At 44.9% G+C, this 14,001-nt stretch overlaps 1 protein-coding gene across 6 annotated transcripts in view; it reads right to left on the bottom strand.

Moving 5' to 3' along the window:
- The window catches only part of CDK14 (cyclin dependent kinase 14), a 1,910,605-nt gene that overhangs the window by 241,423 nt on the left and 1,655,181 nt on the right, over nucleotides 1-14,001 (bottom strand). The window lies entirely within an intron of this gene.

Genomic DNA, 14,001 nt, shown 5'->3' with positions numbered 1-14,001 from the left:
AGAACTTCCTGGGGCATATGTATCGTTCTGTTAAGGTAGGGGTGTGCTTTCTGCGCCAAGTACACTGACATATTGCTCATGATTTTCTCTCTTCTGGTGCACAAGGCTATTCCTGCTGCTCAGTGGCAATTGACTTTGGGGGCATGGCGGCCCATGGAACTTTGATGTCATTGTGAAAGGAAGTATTTTAAGCCCCTGCTTCATCATGTCTATTGGCACTGATTTAGAGTAAAAGGATTACAATCCATTCATCACCAAGTCCCTAGTATTACTGAAGGTTCTTAAGTGGTAGATAGTCCCACAAAACGTGCACAATGGGTGAATCTCCCCCCCAGCTGCAGCCATTGAATGTGATGATCGAAATCAGCCAGTGAGGCTGATGGGCAACTGACTCAGAAACCTTTGAAGGTTGCTCATTTCTCAAAAGGTCAAATCAAGTGCTTTGTGTGGGAAGGGCAGGTCTCAGACACAAAAATACTGTGGTAGCTGTGATGTATGTGAACCACCAGTCAGCGACCCAATCCAGGATCTGGTCAAAATTGGCGGTTCTGTATTTCACATGGGAAGAATTCCTGTAGCACTCTCTGTTCACCCTCTAAGGGTTTAGAGGGATTAATTCAAGGGCAGGCTCTCTGAAGAGTATGCACACTTCCTCTTGGGACCCAGGACATTTGCCCAGCACAAGTGTTTTTCTGCCTGCGTTGTGCTTGCTTTAGGAATTTGTGGATGTTTGCCTCCCAGGGAAATCATCATCTACTCTAATGCAGCTGTGAAAGTGCGGTAAACCAATTCAGGGTTATGTGCTCTGCCTGTTCCCTGGCCCAAACATCTCTGTTTTTGACATTCTGTGATTTCCCAGATAGCCTGCATACTCATGAAAAATCAGGATGACAGCTTGGCTTCCAGTGGCAGGGGTTGTCTACATAGGTAGACCTTGTTCTGCAACAGTCCTTAAAGATGGAAGCAATTTAAGGCATATGCTCATCAGTTATCTTCATTATGTAGATTGTGTGGGGGAGGACTGTGATTGGTGTGTGACCTTTTCATCACCTTGATCTTCTCAGTGATTACTTCCTCCTCATTTGATCTGTTTCTAACCTCAATGGGCAGTTTTCTCCTATGGAGCTTTGTGAAGAGCTGCATGTGATGGTGTGGGGGGTGCATTAGGAGCATGAAATCGTGCGTGTTCCGACCACTGAAGAGTTTTTATCTTTTTCATTCATTTGCTAGGTCTACACCGCCTGTATGATTTTTGTCATTTCAAACCCATGGAAGAAATTCCTTTAAAAAACCTTCTTACAGGTTTTTCCTGGTAGTCACAACTTTTTCTCACCACCTGGGAAAACTAACAGACCTTCAGTAAGGGATGCCTTATTTAGGATTCCTCCAAAGAGCCTTCTGCTTCTGTCACTCTTTTTTAACGCCCTAAGCTTTACCTGTCTCAGGATTTTGTTTTTCTGGGGGCTGCTGGGTTTGCCCAGTTTAGTATGCTGGATGTCAGTCAGGCTGGATGTCGGTCAGGCACTTAAGGTTACCTTGCCTGTATAGCCTCGTTTAGTATCTCTGAAGCCCCTTTTGAGGAACCTCTCCATACCTACTTTGATTTATTAATTGAGACTGGTTACATCTGAGACTTATCTCTGCAAAGTTACACTCTTCCATGCTCCAAAACCAGCTATGGGCTTTTCGGTCTCTTATTTCGTGTTGTCTGTCTGTGGGATACAATTTTTGGTTTCTATTTTGACATTAATTTCTGCATTAGACCTCCCATGTGTGTGGCTCTGACTCTAGTATATGTAAGTTGTGTTCCAGACCTCGCTCACCTTGTGGGATCCCCTTGAGGTAAGAGCTGCAACAAGAAAAAGGAACAAAATGTTTATGGCCGAATTACTTATGAATAGTTTTCACTACATTGAGCCCTTCTCTTCCTTTTCAAAACTATCCTTCCTTGTTACCTTCTCGGTGTTGTGAGAAGTCATATATAGTAAGGTTTTGGCAAAGGAAACAGCTCTTTGTAGTGTTTCCTCTAGCCACTCTGCTGAGGACTTGCTTCCACACTCACCCCACACCCATCAAGCACAGGCGTCACCTGACCCTATCAATAAAAGAGGCTGGGCCAGTTGTATGAACCCTAACCATGTGTCAGTGTCATCACTATTAATAGCATGAAGGCCTAGGGCCCCCGACACTACACTTTCCACAGGAAGCAAGGAAAGATTCAAGAAGAAGAGAATAAGCACTATTTGTAGGCCCTATCCATGTAACAGGATAAAATGTACACCCCCTTTCTCCTGGGATCGGATTCTCTCGAGCGGTGAGGACTGTAACAAGCAAGAGAAGGATTCAGAAATACTAAGATTGCAGGGAAGTAATCTGACCATTTCATTTGAAGTGCTAACAGGGAAGCATGTCCTACGAAGTATTATTCTGTACAGCAAGAAATACATTTTAGAACGGCAATATTGTTTTGCATGATTTACAATGTATATGCCCATATGAGAATTTGATTAATTAAAATAAATACATTTATACAATGGAAATAATAAGGTGTTTTTCCTACTTTCCTGTGCTCCTGGACCACGGCGCATTGCTGCATTCATGATGCAAATTCAACTTGAGTGTCAAAAAGAATTCCAGCCACTTTTTTATTTTTTTAATAGAGCAGCATCTTCAATGAAAATCCCCAGGCAGCTTGCTTAAAATGACTACGACGGTAGGAATTTTCCCTGTAATCATGAGGCATGTACACAACACGGCTGGCAGGTGCAGGGAATCAAAGGTTGCAGGCGTGATTGGCGCAGTAAAGGGAAGGACAGGTGGCCTGCAGCATCAGGAGCGACCCCCGGGGAAGCCTTATTAACGGCGGGAAGGACTGGACTGCGCACTTTGTGAGACCAACTCAGGATGCACTGTTTTTTCACTTATCAAAACACAGACTGGGCAGAAGAGTCCCCTCTGAGCTCAAGGCCTTCAATAGATTTTCACAGTTTACAACAGAGTTTCACAGTTTCAAGGACCTTATGGTACCAAAGGGTTAAGAGGGGCTTAAAAAAAAGGAGAAAGAGTAACATTTCATAGAAAATAATAAAACATGAGTACAGTTTAACCAAATAAAACAAAAAAAAAAAACATGAGAATAATACATTAAAAAATGTAAGTAAAAAAATACAGTAGGATGGTAGGGTGGTACAGGAGAGTCCAGAACAGAAACCAATGTGGTTCACACTCGTTTAGGAGCACAACATAACTACACATTAGCCCTACTGTCCTCCGATATGGTGCCAGACTACAGTCCAATAAATACCAGGACTGTGGTACACAGGTCGCGGAGTTGTTACTGAGGCATGCATGTCTATTATGGACATTGTGCTCTGAACAACAGGAATCATAAATCTAGATATTCTGTGTCATCAGTGATGTCATTCGAAGTGATTTTTGGCTCTTAGGGGGGCACACAAGGCACTCCTTATAAAATTGGTGGGGCAATAGGCACCGTGCACCACATGCGTGTGCATACAGGTGTGTGTTTTCTTCCTATTTGCACATATTCATACAATGCCACATTTCAACATTTTAATGGAATATGTAGGCTTGTGTATTGCTTGCGTATTGCCTCAAACAATCTTTGCTTTGTAGTACAATGCACTTGGAATTATTATTGTGAGGCAAGGTGTGGTGTTTCTCCTTATTTTTCTGCCTTGCCACCCAGCATGGGGCTGCATTGAAACACTGTGGTGGTGGGGCCGAAGGAGAGGACCAGGACAAATGGAGGGGGGCACATGACTACTCTAAACTCCTTAGAGACCGTAGTGTATCTCTTTGTAAACTATCCTGTGTTGTTACTCTTAACTCGTGCCCTTGTTAAACTCTCAACTGCTCTCTAAGTTTGTGCGATCTAGATACCCAAATTTCCTTGTCTGTGTCCAGCCCACATAATGTCCATTGCAGGCTAAAGTGAAATAATTTTTTTTCTTTTAATGTGACCCTGCTTCAGGGAAAAATGTCACTTGTCACTCATTGTTGACCTTTCACATAAGGAGGTTTGTATTCTATCCTCCCCAAGCCATGTTCCAGCACTGTATATGGTCACTCAAAGCAGTGTTATCAAAGTGTTGGTGTACCTCCCTCAACACGTTATATTCTGATTCAGTGATAGCTTCCACTGAGGGACTGAGTGGCCCAAATCAGCAGGAATCAAGCCCATAATCTTCAAAAAGCTCTAAATTAGCATACCCAAACCCCACCTAGCACATAAAAAGTCAAAAATACACAGCAAGTCTCTAAATAACATCAAGGACATCATCTTTTTAGGCAGGTTTTGAATCTATGCCCCTGATTCACTGTCACATGATGAGAATCATGTCTTCCTTGCTACTTTAGATATCCCATCCCACAGGTTAGTTGCCTTTCCGCCCCACACTGTCAGCACTTTGCTAGTAGCTCCGCAGGCATAGTATGCAATTGAAGGTTCTCAGACATATTGCCCACATTGATGAAACATGCCTCACAAATCTTAAGCCATATCACATTTCACAGTGAAAAATCCCTTCTTATTCGTTATTATTTCAGTGTCACACCAAATCAAGAGATCCACAGAGAACGTCTCATAAATCCAACATGTCTCATAAATTCAGTTTATGACTGTAATCAAACTCAAACTAAAAATCATGAAATACCACACAAAAGAAGACTCAAATAAATACTACATCCTAGAGGGGGTAAGAAAGACACAGTAGCGCCACCACTGACATAAGCCAGGACTATCCCTTTTTTCCATCTTTCCAATCCATGTAAGTGACAGTGGGTACCAATTCAGTGACTAGAGTCCCTTTGTTCTTCACATTTCCATGTACCAGATGGTACAATCCTTTAAAATGGTCCTGTTTTCTATCTGCAGCATCCATGATAGTGTATGATTTCTCCACATTTCTTCAGCTCCAAAAGATCATTAATAACACAACAAAATGTCTCCTTCAGATCCTCACACAAAATACTCATGTCCAACTTTGAATTCTCATTCATCATTCTAACTCTTGCAATTGGCCTTCTCCATCCATGATCATTTGCTTCCAAGCCTTATATATCTGGCATGATAATGCCCTCACCCATCTATAGGAGCTGTATGGACCGCGCTGATAATCCCTTACACACACATCCTGAGATTCATATCTAATGCACTGTGACAGTAGAAACTAGGTCCGAGATACATCTGCACGGTTTCCTACAATTAGAATCCTGAATCTCTCACTGGGGGGCAGACAATTTACACACTTGCAGTGCCAATCCTAGTACACTATGAGAAAACAGCACACACTCTTGTGTAGAGTTCCTTCTTAAAGGATAAACAGTTGAAACACCCATTCCCTAGGTACAGTAGACCTTAAAGCACAATTACTAAATCTACACTGGTGGAACACTGTATGACAGTTCAACTCAAGTGATAGAAATGTCATCATTATAACAGTCAACTAGTCTATTTCAGATTTTCGAGTGAGGGTGTGACATGGGCAATTTGCAGTAAATCAACAGACTATTCTAGTGCTATCCAACACATACATTTTAATCTAAAATAAAAATAGTGACCATCAAAATAAATAAACCATAATATTCAAAACATAATCCTTGATTATTGGGTGTGGAATGGGGAGCTGGGATTGTTTTTTCTTCTGTTTTATGGAGACTCCATCCCATAACACTTTCTTCCCCTCCTCATCTCTTTCCTTGTTATCCTGGTAGTTTCCCTCATTGGGGGTTCATATGGATTGTTATTAATCATCACTGCCAGAGTTCTTCCAAATTAGGAGCACTATCAAGGAAAATGCACATATATTTCCATGCCCTCCTAACTGATTCCATGCCCACCAAAGTGACTGTATATTGTCACAATCGGGAAGGCAAGCCATTAACAAATGGTGCAAAGATTCACCAAATAATGATACCACCCTAAACTGTATATGAACCTTGACTATGGAACGGCCCAGATCACAAATCGTGAGTAACTTACTCCGCATATTTACAACAATGCAACATAGTGGCCACATTCATCACCAAACCGATGGTAAGCTCTGCACTGATGGCACACTTTTCACTCCATTACGCTGATGTAGTCATAGAGAAACATTTTTCAGAAGCTTTACACTTTCTGGATGAATAACTGGTAAATCCTTTTGATGGATGCGGCTTCCACAAATGCTTGCAAAATGCACAACATTTACCATATTGTCATATCCAGCTAGGCGAATGTCCTTCGAGTCGATCAAGGTTTTACAATTTGGTGCTATAGATCTCATAGATCCTTTCTCATCTTTCTTTTTCTAGTGTGAGGAGAGCAGCAACAGACTGTATTTTTGGAAGTTGCAAGCACTGGGAAGACTCCACTCTTCCCCCTTCTCCTCTGTCCAACAAGAGGACTCTTTTTTATACCCCTTACTCAACCCTCTTCCCTTATTTCTGCTATCTCCCATCTTCATTTTTTGCCTTTCCAACAGATTTATATTTTTTTACTTTTTACCAATTAGCCTTTTCTAACTGTTCCTCCTTCGTTCCTATTACCATCCTTTCATTTAACTTACACCTTTCTATTTCTCACATCTTTCTTTTACATATACTCCTCTTTTTCCCTAATTTGCCTTTCCCATTTATAACTGCAATCCCTCTTTCCTCTCCTGCCATTTTCTTCTCTTTTCCACCCACATTTCCTTGCTTTCTGCTGCTCAGTAGCTAAACATCCTGCTCGTGATAAAAGGTATAATGACCGCTTACTGCAAATACTTTTGTACATGTTTGTATTAGCTTGTTTTGCATTTTACCTTTAAATTACGTTTTAGGCATTTGTTATAAGGTTTTTATTAAAAGGAGCAAATGGCTTTGGATTGGACCTGATATCTGAGGCTGAGCCCAGTACATATTTTTGACAAACACCTAAAATTTTAACAAAAATTCTTTTCACCCATTTTGGCAACGCACACAACTGAAAATTAGTCAATCCCATCGGAGAAGAATGTTCACAGAAAGAGAACTAACTGCATTTTAGATGTCCCATGCAATGAGAAGATCCCAGTCACAATGAATCTCAAAGAACTCTAAGAGATACCATTCAACATGCTGGACTTATTCACCTTCTAAAGGGTGTTGAAGGCTTCTCCTATTCATCCCGTTAGCATGCCCAGACCCAGTTGACAATGGAACATGCAGCACCGGCCTCCATTAACTCAGCTTTTAGGAGGGGCTTTCAAAACTCCCCAGTTATCGTGCAGCCAGAACCACACCATGACAGAACTGGAGGTTTAGAAGGAATACCATACGCTCTCCTGTCTGTACACATTCAGTGGTTACATTGAGTTGGTGAGTCCAACCAGCACTTATATGAGCGAACTGGCAGTCTTCATTTCAATCCTGTGTGAGAGGGCATGTTAAAAATGTCCTCAGCCTCATGGACATTAGTTGGTGCCTCTTCAGGGGTAGCAGATGATAGCTCGGATTGGCTGCAACATCTGTCAGGTCCAATGATTTCCCTTGATTCCAGGCACTCATTTAAAAGAAAGAATGCAGTTTCCAGTACTGAGAGAATATATGCAGGAGCCACAGAAGCGTGACAGCTGGCAAAGTACATGTGGAGCCAGTGGTGCATGGCGCAGACTAAATATGTGTGCTACCACTAGGCCACAGAAAAAGTTCAATTTAAACAAATGCACAAAATCACCCACATCAGGAAATGTGGCTTCAATAGCCATTTCTGCATGATGGTGGCACACCCTTAGCAGGCAAACAAACACAGGTTTGCTTCTGTGCTGGGACTGGTCCAGGCTGGGAGACTGCAGGACTCTCTGGGACATAAGGGGGACATTACTATAGTGAGGACATTGCGATGCCCAAGTACTATGCACCATATAGGTGCTAGAGGGGACTGTTACCTTGTGGAGGGCCTATGGGTCTTTGGCTCCAATATTGCCATTGGGGTAATTGCCCACTGGGCCCAGAGTGATTTCTTCTCCACAGAGGAACATCACTACATGATGGAGTGGCAAACAGTAATTGCACAATGCGTGCAAACAGGTGTGCGTGATAGCAGCAGAAACAGCGACCAACTGCTGGAGAGAGCTTCCTTGGAAGGGAGGGAGGCTGCTACACTAAGGGACAGGAGTCAGCCTAACGATATGGCACCAGGGACTGGTTCGGGCTGCTGGTGAAGTGCACGATTCCAGGGGTGAAGAGGGCTTGACAGACGGCCAAATACGAGTGAGGAGTACTCCATGTTCCGATCTGGATTGGGGTAATCCGGGGACCTTCTACATATCGCCTCATACACCAACTGAGGTGGTGACTTCTGGGTAAGAAAGGGCCCTGCACTGTACCCACACTTCAGGCTTGAGCTTATATGCAGACTGAGGATGAAGGGGTTCATTCGGTTGCAACAGTGGGCAAGCAGCACCCTGTAAAAGGAGAACTCCGGGATTCAAAAGTGGAGACCACTGGAGATGGCTGGCCCAAGCAGACAGAGAAGCACATGTCCCTGGCTGCACACACGACTATTTTGGAGGCCATCAGAGACACAGAGACATCCCTGGAAATGCAGATTGCCACAGTGGTGAGCAAAGTGGGACTACTGAGGGTGATCACAAGAATCTGTCCGACTGAGTTAAGGAGACAGAAGACCAATTGGTTATCACACTGCCACAGGGGAAGGAGCTTACACTGAAATGCCCTGCCATGGAGAAAGAGGTGAAACTGCTGGCACACAGACTAGAAGATGCAAATGTCAAGTCCCATTGCCCCAATGTCAGGCTGGTCAGGCTACTGAAAAAAATCTGAGGGAGTGAGCACGGAACCATTCAGGGAAGAATGGTTGGAAAAAACTGTTTAGCTGGTCCACCCCTCTCGCTTCTTCTCTGTAGAAGGAGCACACAGAATCCCAGCATATCTATCGCCGCCAGAGGTGATCATGCGCCAGATAATAGCATGACTGATGAACTTTAGAGACAGAGATGTCATTCTACAGGCAGCAAGGAAACATGGTATCTGTGTAATAAATGGATAGGATGTGAACTTGTACCTGGACTATACTAACTTAGTCCAAAGGCAACAAGGGGCATATGTGCCAGTAAAGAAGGTATTGCATCAGCTGGATCTCAACTATGCGCTCCTCTTCCCAGCAAAAGTTACGGCGAGTGCAAGGAGGCAAAACGCACTTCATGAGGTCTGTGCAAGAGACTTGGTCATGGATGGAGAAACAGGGTCTCTGATCGGGCCCGCCATCTTGCGAAAAGAGGGACAAAATAACAGGTAAAGGTAGCACAAGAGAAGACAGTGTTGGAAGTCAGACAATGGAGTGATGTCCTCAGCAATAAAAGATGGTGGTCCAGTATTTCTGAGGAAGAGGGCAGCATCTTGGAACGGACAGAGACAGAACAGGAAACAGGGGAAGATCAACTACCACATGTTACACCCATGATGTCTGAAGACTTGCTATACAAGAGTCCTGATTGACAGCAAATAATGCTAAAAGAGAGACATACTGAAGGGCCCCTGGATTATGGGGGCCAATGGAGCTTACTTTATGTACAGAGACTGTCTAGGAATAGACGCAAACTAATGGACAGTCACACATGGGTGGCCTCTGGTTACAATCCAGTGACACAAGCACAAGAAGGTTTAGAATTGTTATGGTTTGGGACTCAAGCGTACCTCAAGTTGGGGGGAGTGATTAGTTTTAGAATCACCACATGGTTAGGTAGGGAGGGGTAGATTTAGGGGTATAATACAACACCTTGACACACTATAATGGGGCACCCATGGACCTCCCACAGAGGCTAGACCCATGTACAGGGAGGATGATACCCACCCACCATGACCTCTACCCAGACCCTTGTGCTGTTGATGTGGAATGCCAGCAGTCTAGGTAGTAAGGTAAAGAGGAGTCTGGTCCTCAAGGCCCTCAGCAGACAGAAACCCGATGTAGTGTTCTTGCAAGAAACACATCTCATAGACAGACAACACTGTAGTATGGGGTTGGGCAAATACAAGTTGGAAGGTTGTGCTAAGTATCCCTCTGGTTCGAGGGGCGCACATTGGTAGATGCACAGGGCTGCTATTTGGCGATACTGGGAGAATATGAGAGCAAAACGATGTTACTGACCAATGCGTAGGCACCCTCGGGGCTTCAATCTGCAACACTTCAGAAAGTGGGAAACATCCTGATGAAAGCTGCCCTGGTGCTAATAGCAATAGGCAGGGGACTTTAATCTTGCACTAGACACACAATTAGATAGACTGAGCATAACAATAGAGGGGAGGCAACCAAAGGAAAGTTAGAGAGCTTTATGCAGGCACGTGTGATAACTGCAGATATCTACACAGCAGTGAGAGGGACTACTTCTTTTATTTAGGTGTACATGAAATGAATTCACAACTTGATTATTTTCCCACATTAGGCCATTCGCTCCCGATTTTTAGTGATGCAGAATACCTGACCCAGGGGATTAGGGACCACTCACCCCTACAGGTAACACTGTCCATTAATATGCAGAAAGTGACAGGGGGAATGGCGGAGGGAGACGTGGCGACTTTTGAATGCCCAAGAAATTTAATGATTCAATAGAGCTACTAAGCTCTATTTTGATTAAAACTAAGGTACAGTGCAGAGCCCTATGACACTCTGGAAAGCACATAAGGCAACACTTCATAGCTGGGGAAGTTGGGGACAGGAGAGAGAGCAATGCCACAGGCTGGCCACACAGAAAGGGGAACTCACATGACTCAAGAGAGATTATGCGTTATCCCTTGCATCCAGCTGAAAAAGGTGATGGCCTTAAGGAAGGCTGAAATCCAGTCAGTTGCCAATCACATGGTCAAAATGAACTATCTGGCGAAACAGAAAAGGGTTTAGGAAGCCGGAAACAAGGCAGTAAATTTGTTGGCATGGATTCGAAGCAAGGGAAGGGAAGGCATGTCCATTAGAGAATTAGCAATAGAAGCTGGGAGTATGGTGAGAGATGGTCGAAGTATAGCAGAGGAAAAGTTACAGGCCCCAGAGGAGGAGGTACTAGCCTTCATAGATGACTGTCCCATGAGGCGATTGGGAAAGCAACAAACAAAGAAGCTGGAGGCTGATATTTCAGTAAAAGAAGTGGTCCTTGCTGTGGGACAGATGAAGTTGGGAAAGGCACTGTGCCCGAATGGGTTCAAGATTGAACTGTTCTGCAAACTCTCAAGATGGACAGATGCACCAATGCATGCTGCCTTCAAGACAGTGTTTAAGAAGGGTGGACTGTTGCAGGATATGCAGTTGGCGATAGTAATGCTAATACTGAAGGCCAGAAAGCCTTGGGAAAGGTCTAATCCTACCAGACAATTTTACTGCTGAAGGCAGATTATAAGGTCCTACTCAAGATCCTTGCAAACCAACTAAGGGAGGTGGTGACTGATCTGGTAGATCAGGATCAAAATGGATTCATGTTGGGTCATTCGACCAGGCTGAATCTGAGCCAGCTTTACAACAACTTGGCAGTGGCAGGGGCCTGGCCTGTGGTTCAGTGATCAGCTCGCAAGAATCGTATAAAGTCTTTGACACGGTGGAATGGCCGTACCTCTTCAGGTTGCTGGCCAAGATGGTATTTGGACCAAACTTTATCAGATGGGTGAAACTGGCTGAGAGCCAGAGTAAAAGTTATGGGTCATACCTCTCAGACATTTAGAGTATGGAGGAGAACACGTCAGGGGTGCCCACTCTCGCCATTTGCTCTTGCCATAGACGCGTTGGTGCAAAGGGTGCAGATTGATGCACATATCTGGGGCTGGGGGCAATGGACGGGATGAGCGCAGATCAATGTATGTCAACAATATCTTGCTATATCTGTCCAACACAGTACAGACATTGCTTAGACCGAGAGATGTTTTCAGCATTTTCGGGAACTATTCTAATTTTGCTACTATTCCTGATAGGAGACTGGGAACAGGAGGAAGTACCCGTGCTGCCACCGACAGTGGGGACCAGCAAATTTAAGCACCATGGAATCTTGGTTATTTCAACTCCAGGCTTGCATTATGAAGCAAACTTGGGCCTCATGCTAAAATAGCTGGAGCAAGATGTGAAACTCTGGCAGCCATTACTGCTTTCAGTGCTTGGGAAAGCAGCATTGCTCAAGATGGTGGCACTCCAAAGTCTGCTCTCTATCCTACAGAACAGTCCCTACAAAATTCCAGATGCCCTGTGCACCAGGGTGGATGCGCTAGTGAGGACACTGCACTGGGTGGAAGGGCAGCCCCATATAGCTATGAGGGTTCTCCAGAGATCCAAATATGAGGGTTGCATTACCTTGTTAAATACTATGAGGCAGCCAGGTGAGTGCAATTCATGACTGGCCATCCGTGGATTTGGAGGACACAGGGTACTGCCAGGATAGATTGAGCTAAGGTGGGAGGAGCTTCATGCACGCTCTCAACAGGGGCAGGCTGTTGCACGGGGTGAGCCAGCTAGGTGAGATGGTAGTAGATATCTGGAAGATTTTGACCATAGAAATGGGATGGGAAGATAGGCTGACCCCAAGAACACCACTATGGGAGGGCACCCGCTTACGCCCTGTGGTGGCCCTGCAGGATTTTTGGGGATACAACCACCTTGGCCTTTCCACGTTGGTGGATGTATGGGATGCAAAAGGAATGGTGCCCTTTGCCTTTTTGAGGAAATAATTTAGGATGCCAGAGTCCCAGTGGCCGCAATATGGGCAATTGAGCCATGCCCTTTGGCTATGTGTGTGTCACTGGAGGAGGAAGACACCCCACTGGAAGGGAACCTACTTGATGGAGGAATAGATAAGAAACTGATCTCAATGGGATATAGCACCATTATGTGAAATGCACAACCCCCTCTGTTGAAACTGCCAGATAGATGGGAACATGCTGAAGTGGCTATCAAAGCAAGTTTTCATCTAAAACAGATTAAAATCCTACACAGTGATTACTACACACAGACGTTACTCCATAGGATAGGTAAAGTGGAGGATGTGAACTGTCTTAGAGGCAGTGGGCTGGAAGGCACACCATTCCACACACTCTGGAGCTGTTCCCACTTGTGGGACTTCTGGGAGGCAGTAAGAAGATCCCTGGAGGGGGCAACGGGGCAAATCCTCGAGTTACAACCTCGGCTATCACTCCTGGGTATATTGCGACCAACACATCTGTCCAAGTATCAGAAAACTCTCATAAACCTGGGATGCATGGTGGCGAAGCAAGACATTGTGCAATGGTGGGGCTCTGGGATTCCCCCACTTTTACATGAGTTGGAAATGGGAATGGAACACCGTAAACTAATGGAATGAGAGGTGTACAAGTGATAGGCTTCCCTGAACAAATTTGGGAACATTTGGGACAGTTGTGAAGCAGAGCAGAGGGAGAGTTTGATTGAGCTGGGTACACATACCTAAGGTGCAGGCTGGAAGGGTGGGGGCCATCAGCACAAATGGTCTGTACATACACAGAGCCAGGAATGTGAAGAAGGTGAAATGGGCACATGGGAAGCAGGCAATAATGAAGGACTTTGTTTTACAAATGTACCAAGCCCAGTTTGGGTCACAGTGGTGGTCAAGGGGCTTGTTTTGTTGGCTTGTTGTTAAATGTTTATGCTGTTATATATAACTTCCCCTCCCCAGGCTAATACTGGCCCCAGGGACCACATCCCGGGGGCTGCCCAACATCTAAAGCGGGGATAGGGGCCTGCTGTCCCCCTCCCTGGGCCAATATTGGCCTTGGGGACCCCATCCATGGGGCCACACCATCATTTAAATGTGGAAAGGGGGCACGCAGCCCCCCTCTCCCAGCCAATATTGGCCTTGGGGTCCCAATGCCCCAGGGCTTCTCCTCAAATTTGTGAGTGCCCTGACCCCACCCAGGGCACCAATTTCCTTATTGTTGGAGTCCACAGGGGAAGCCCTATTATTCCCGTGGCACCAGCTCCAGTGGGAGCCAGCATTGCTCCCGCACACAGGAAGCAGCTAAAAACAGCTT

The sequence above is a fragment of the Pleurodeles waltl genome, chromosome 10 (genome assembly GCF_031143425.1).
Source record: "Pleurodeles waltl isolate 20211129_DDA chromosome 10, aPleWal1.hap1.20221129, whole genome shotgun sequence".
In the NCBI taxonomy this organism is placed as follows: Eukaryota; Metazoa; Chordata; class Amphibia; order Caudata; family Salamandridae; genus Pleurodeles; species Pleurodeles waltl.
Note: the sequence above shows the minus strand (reverse complement) of the source record. Positions and strands in the feature narration are given on the sequence as shown.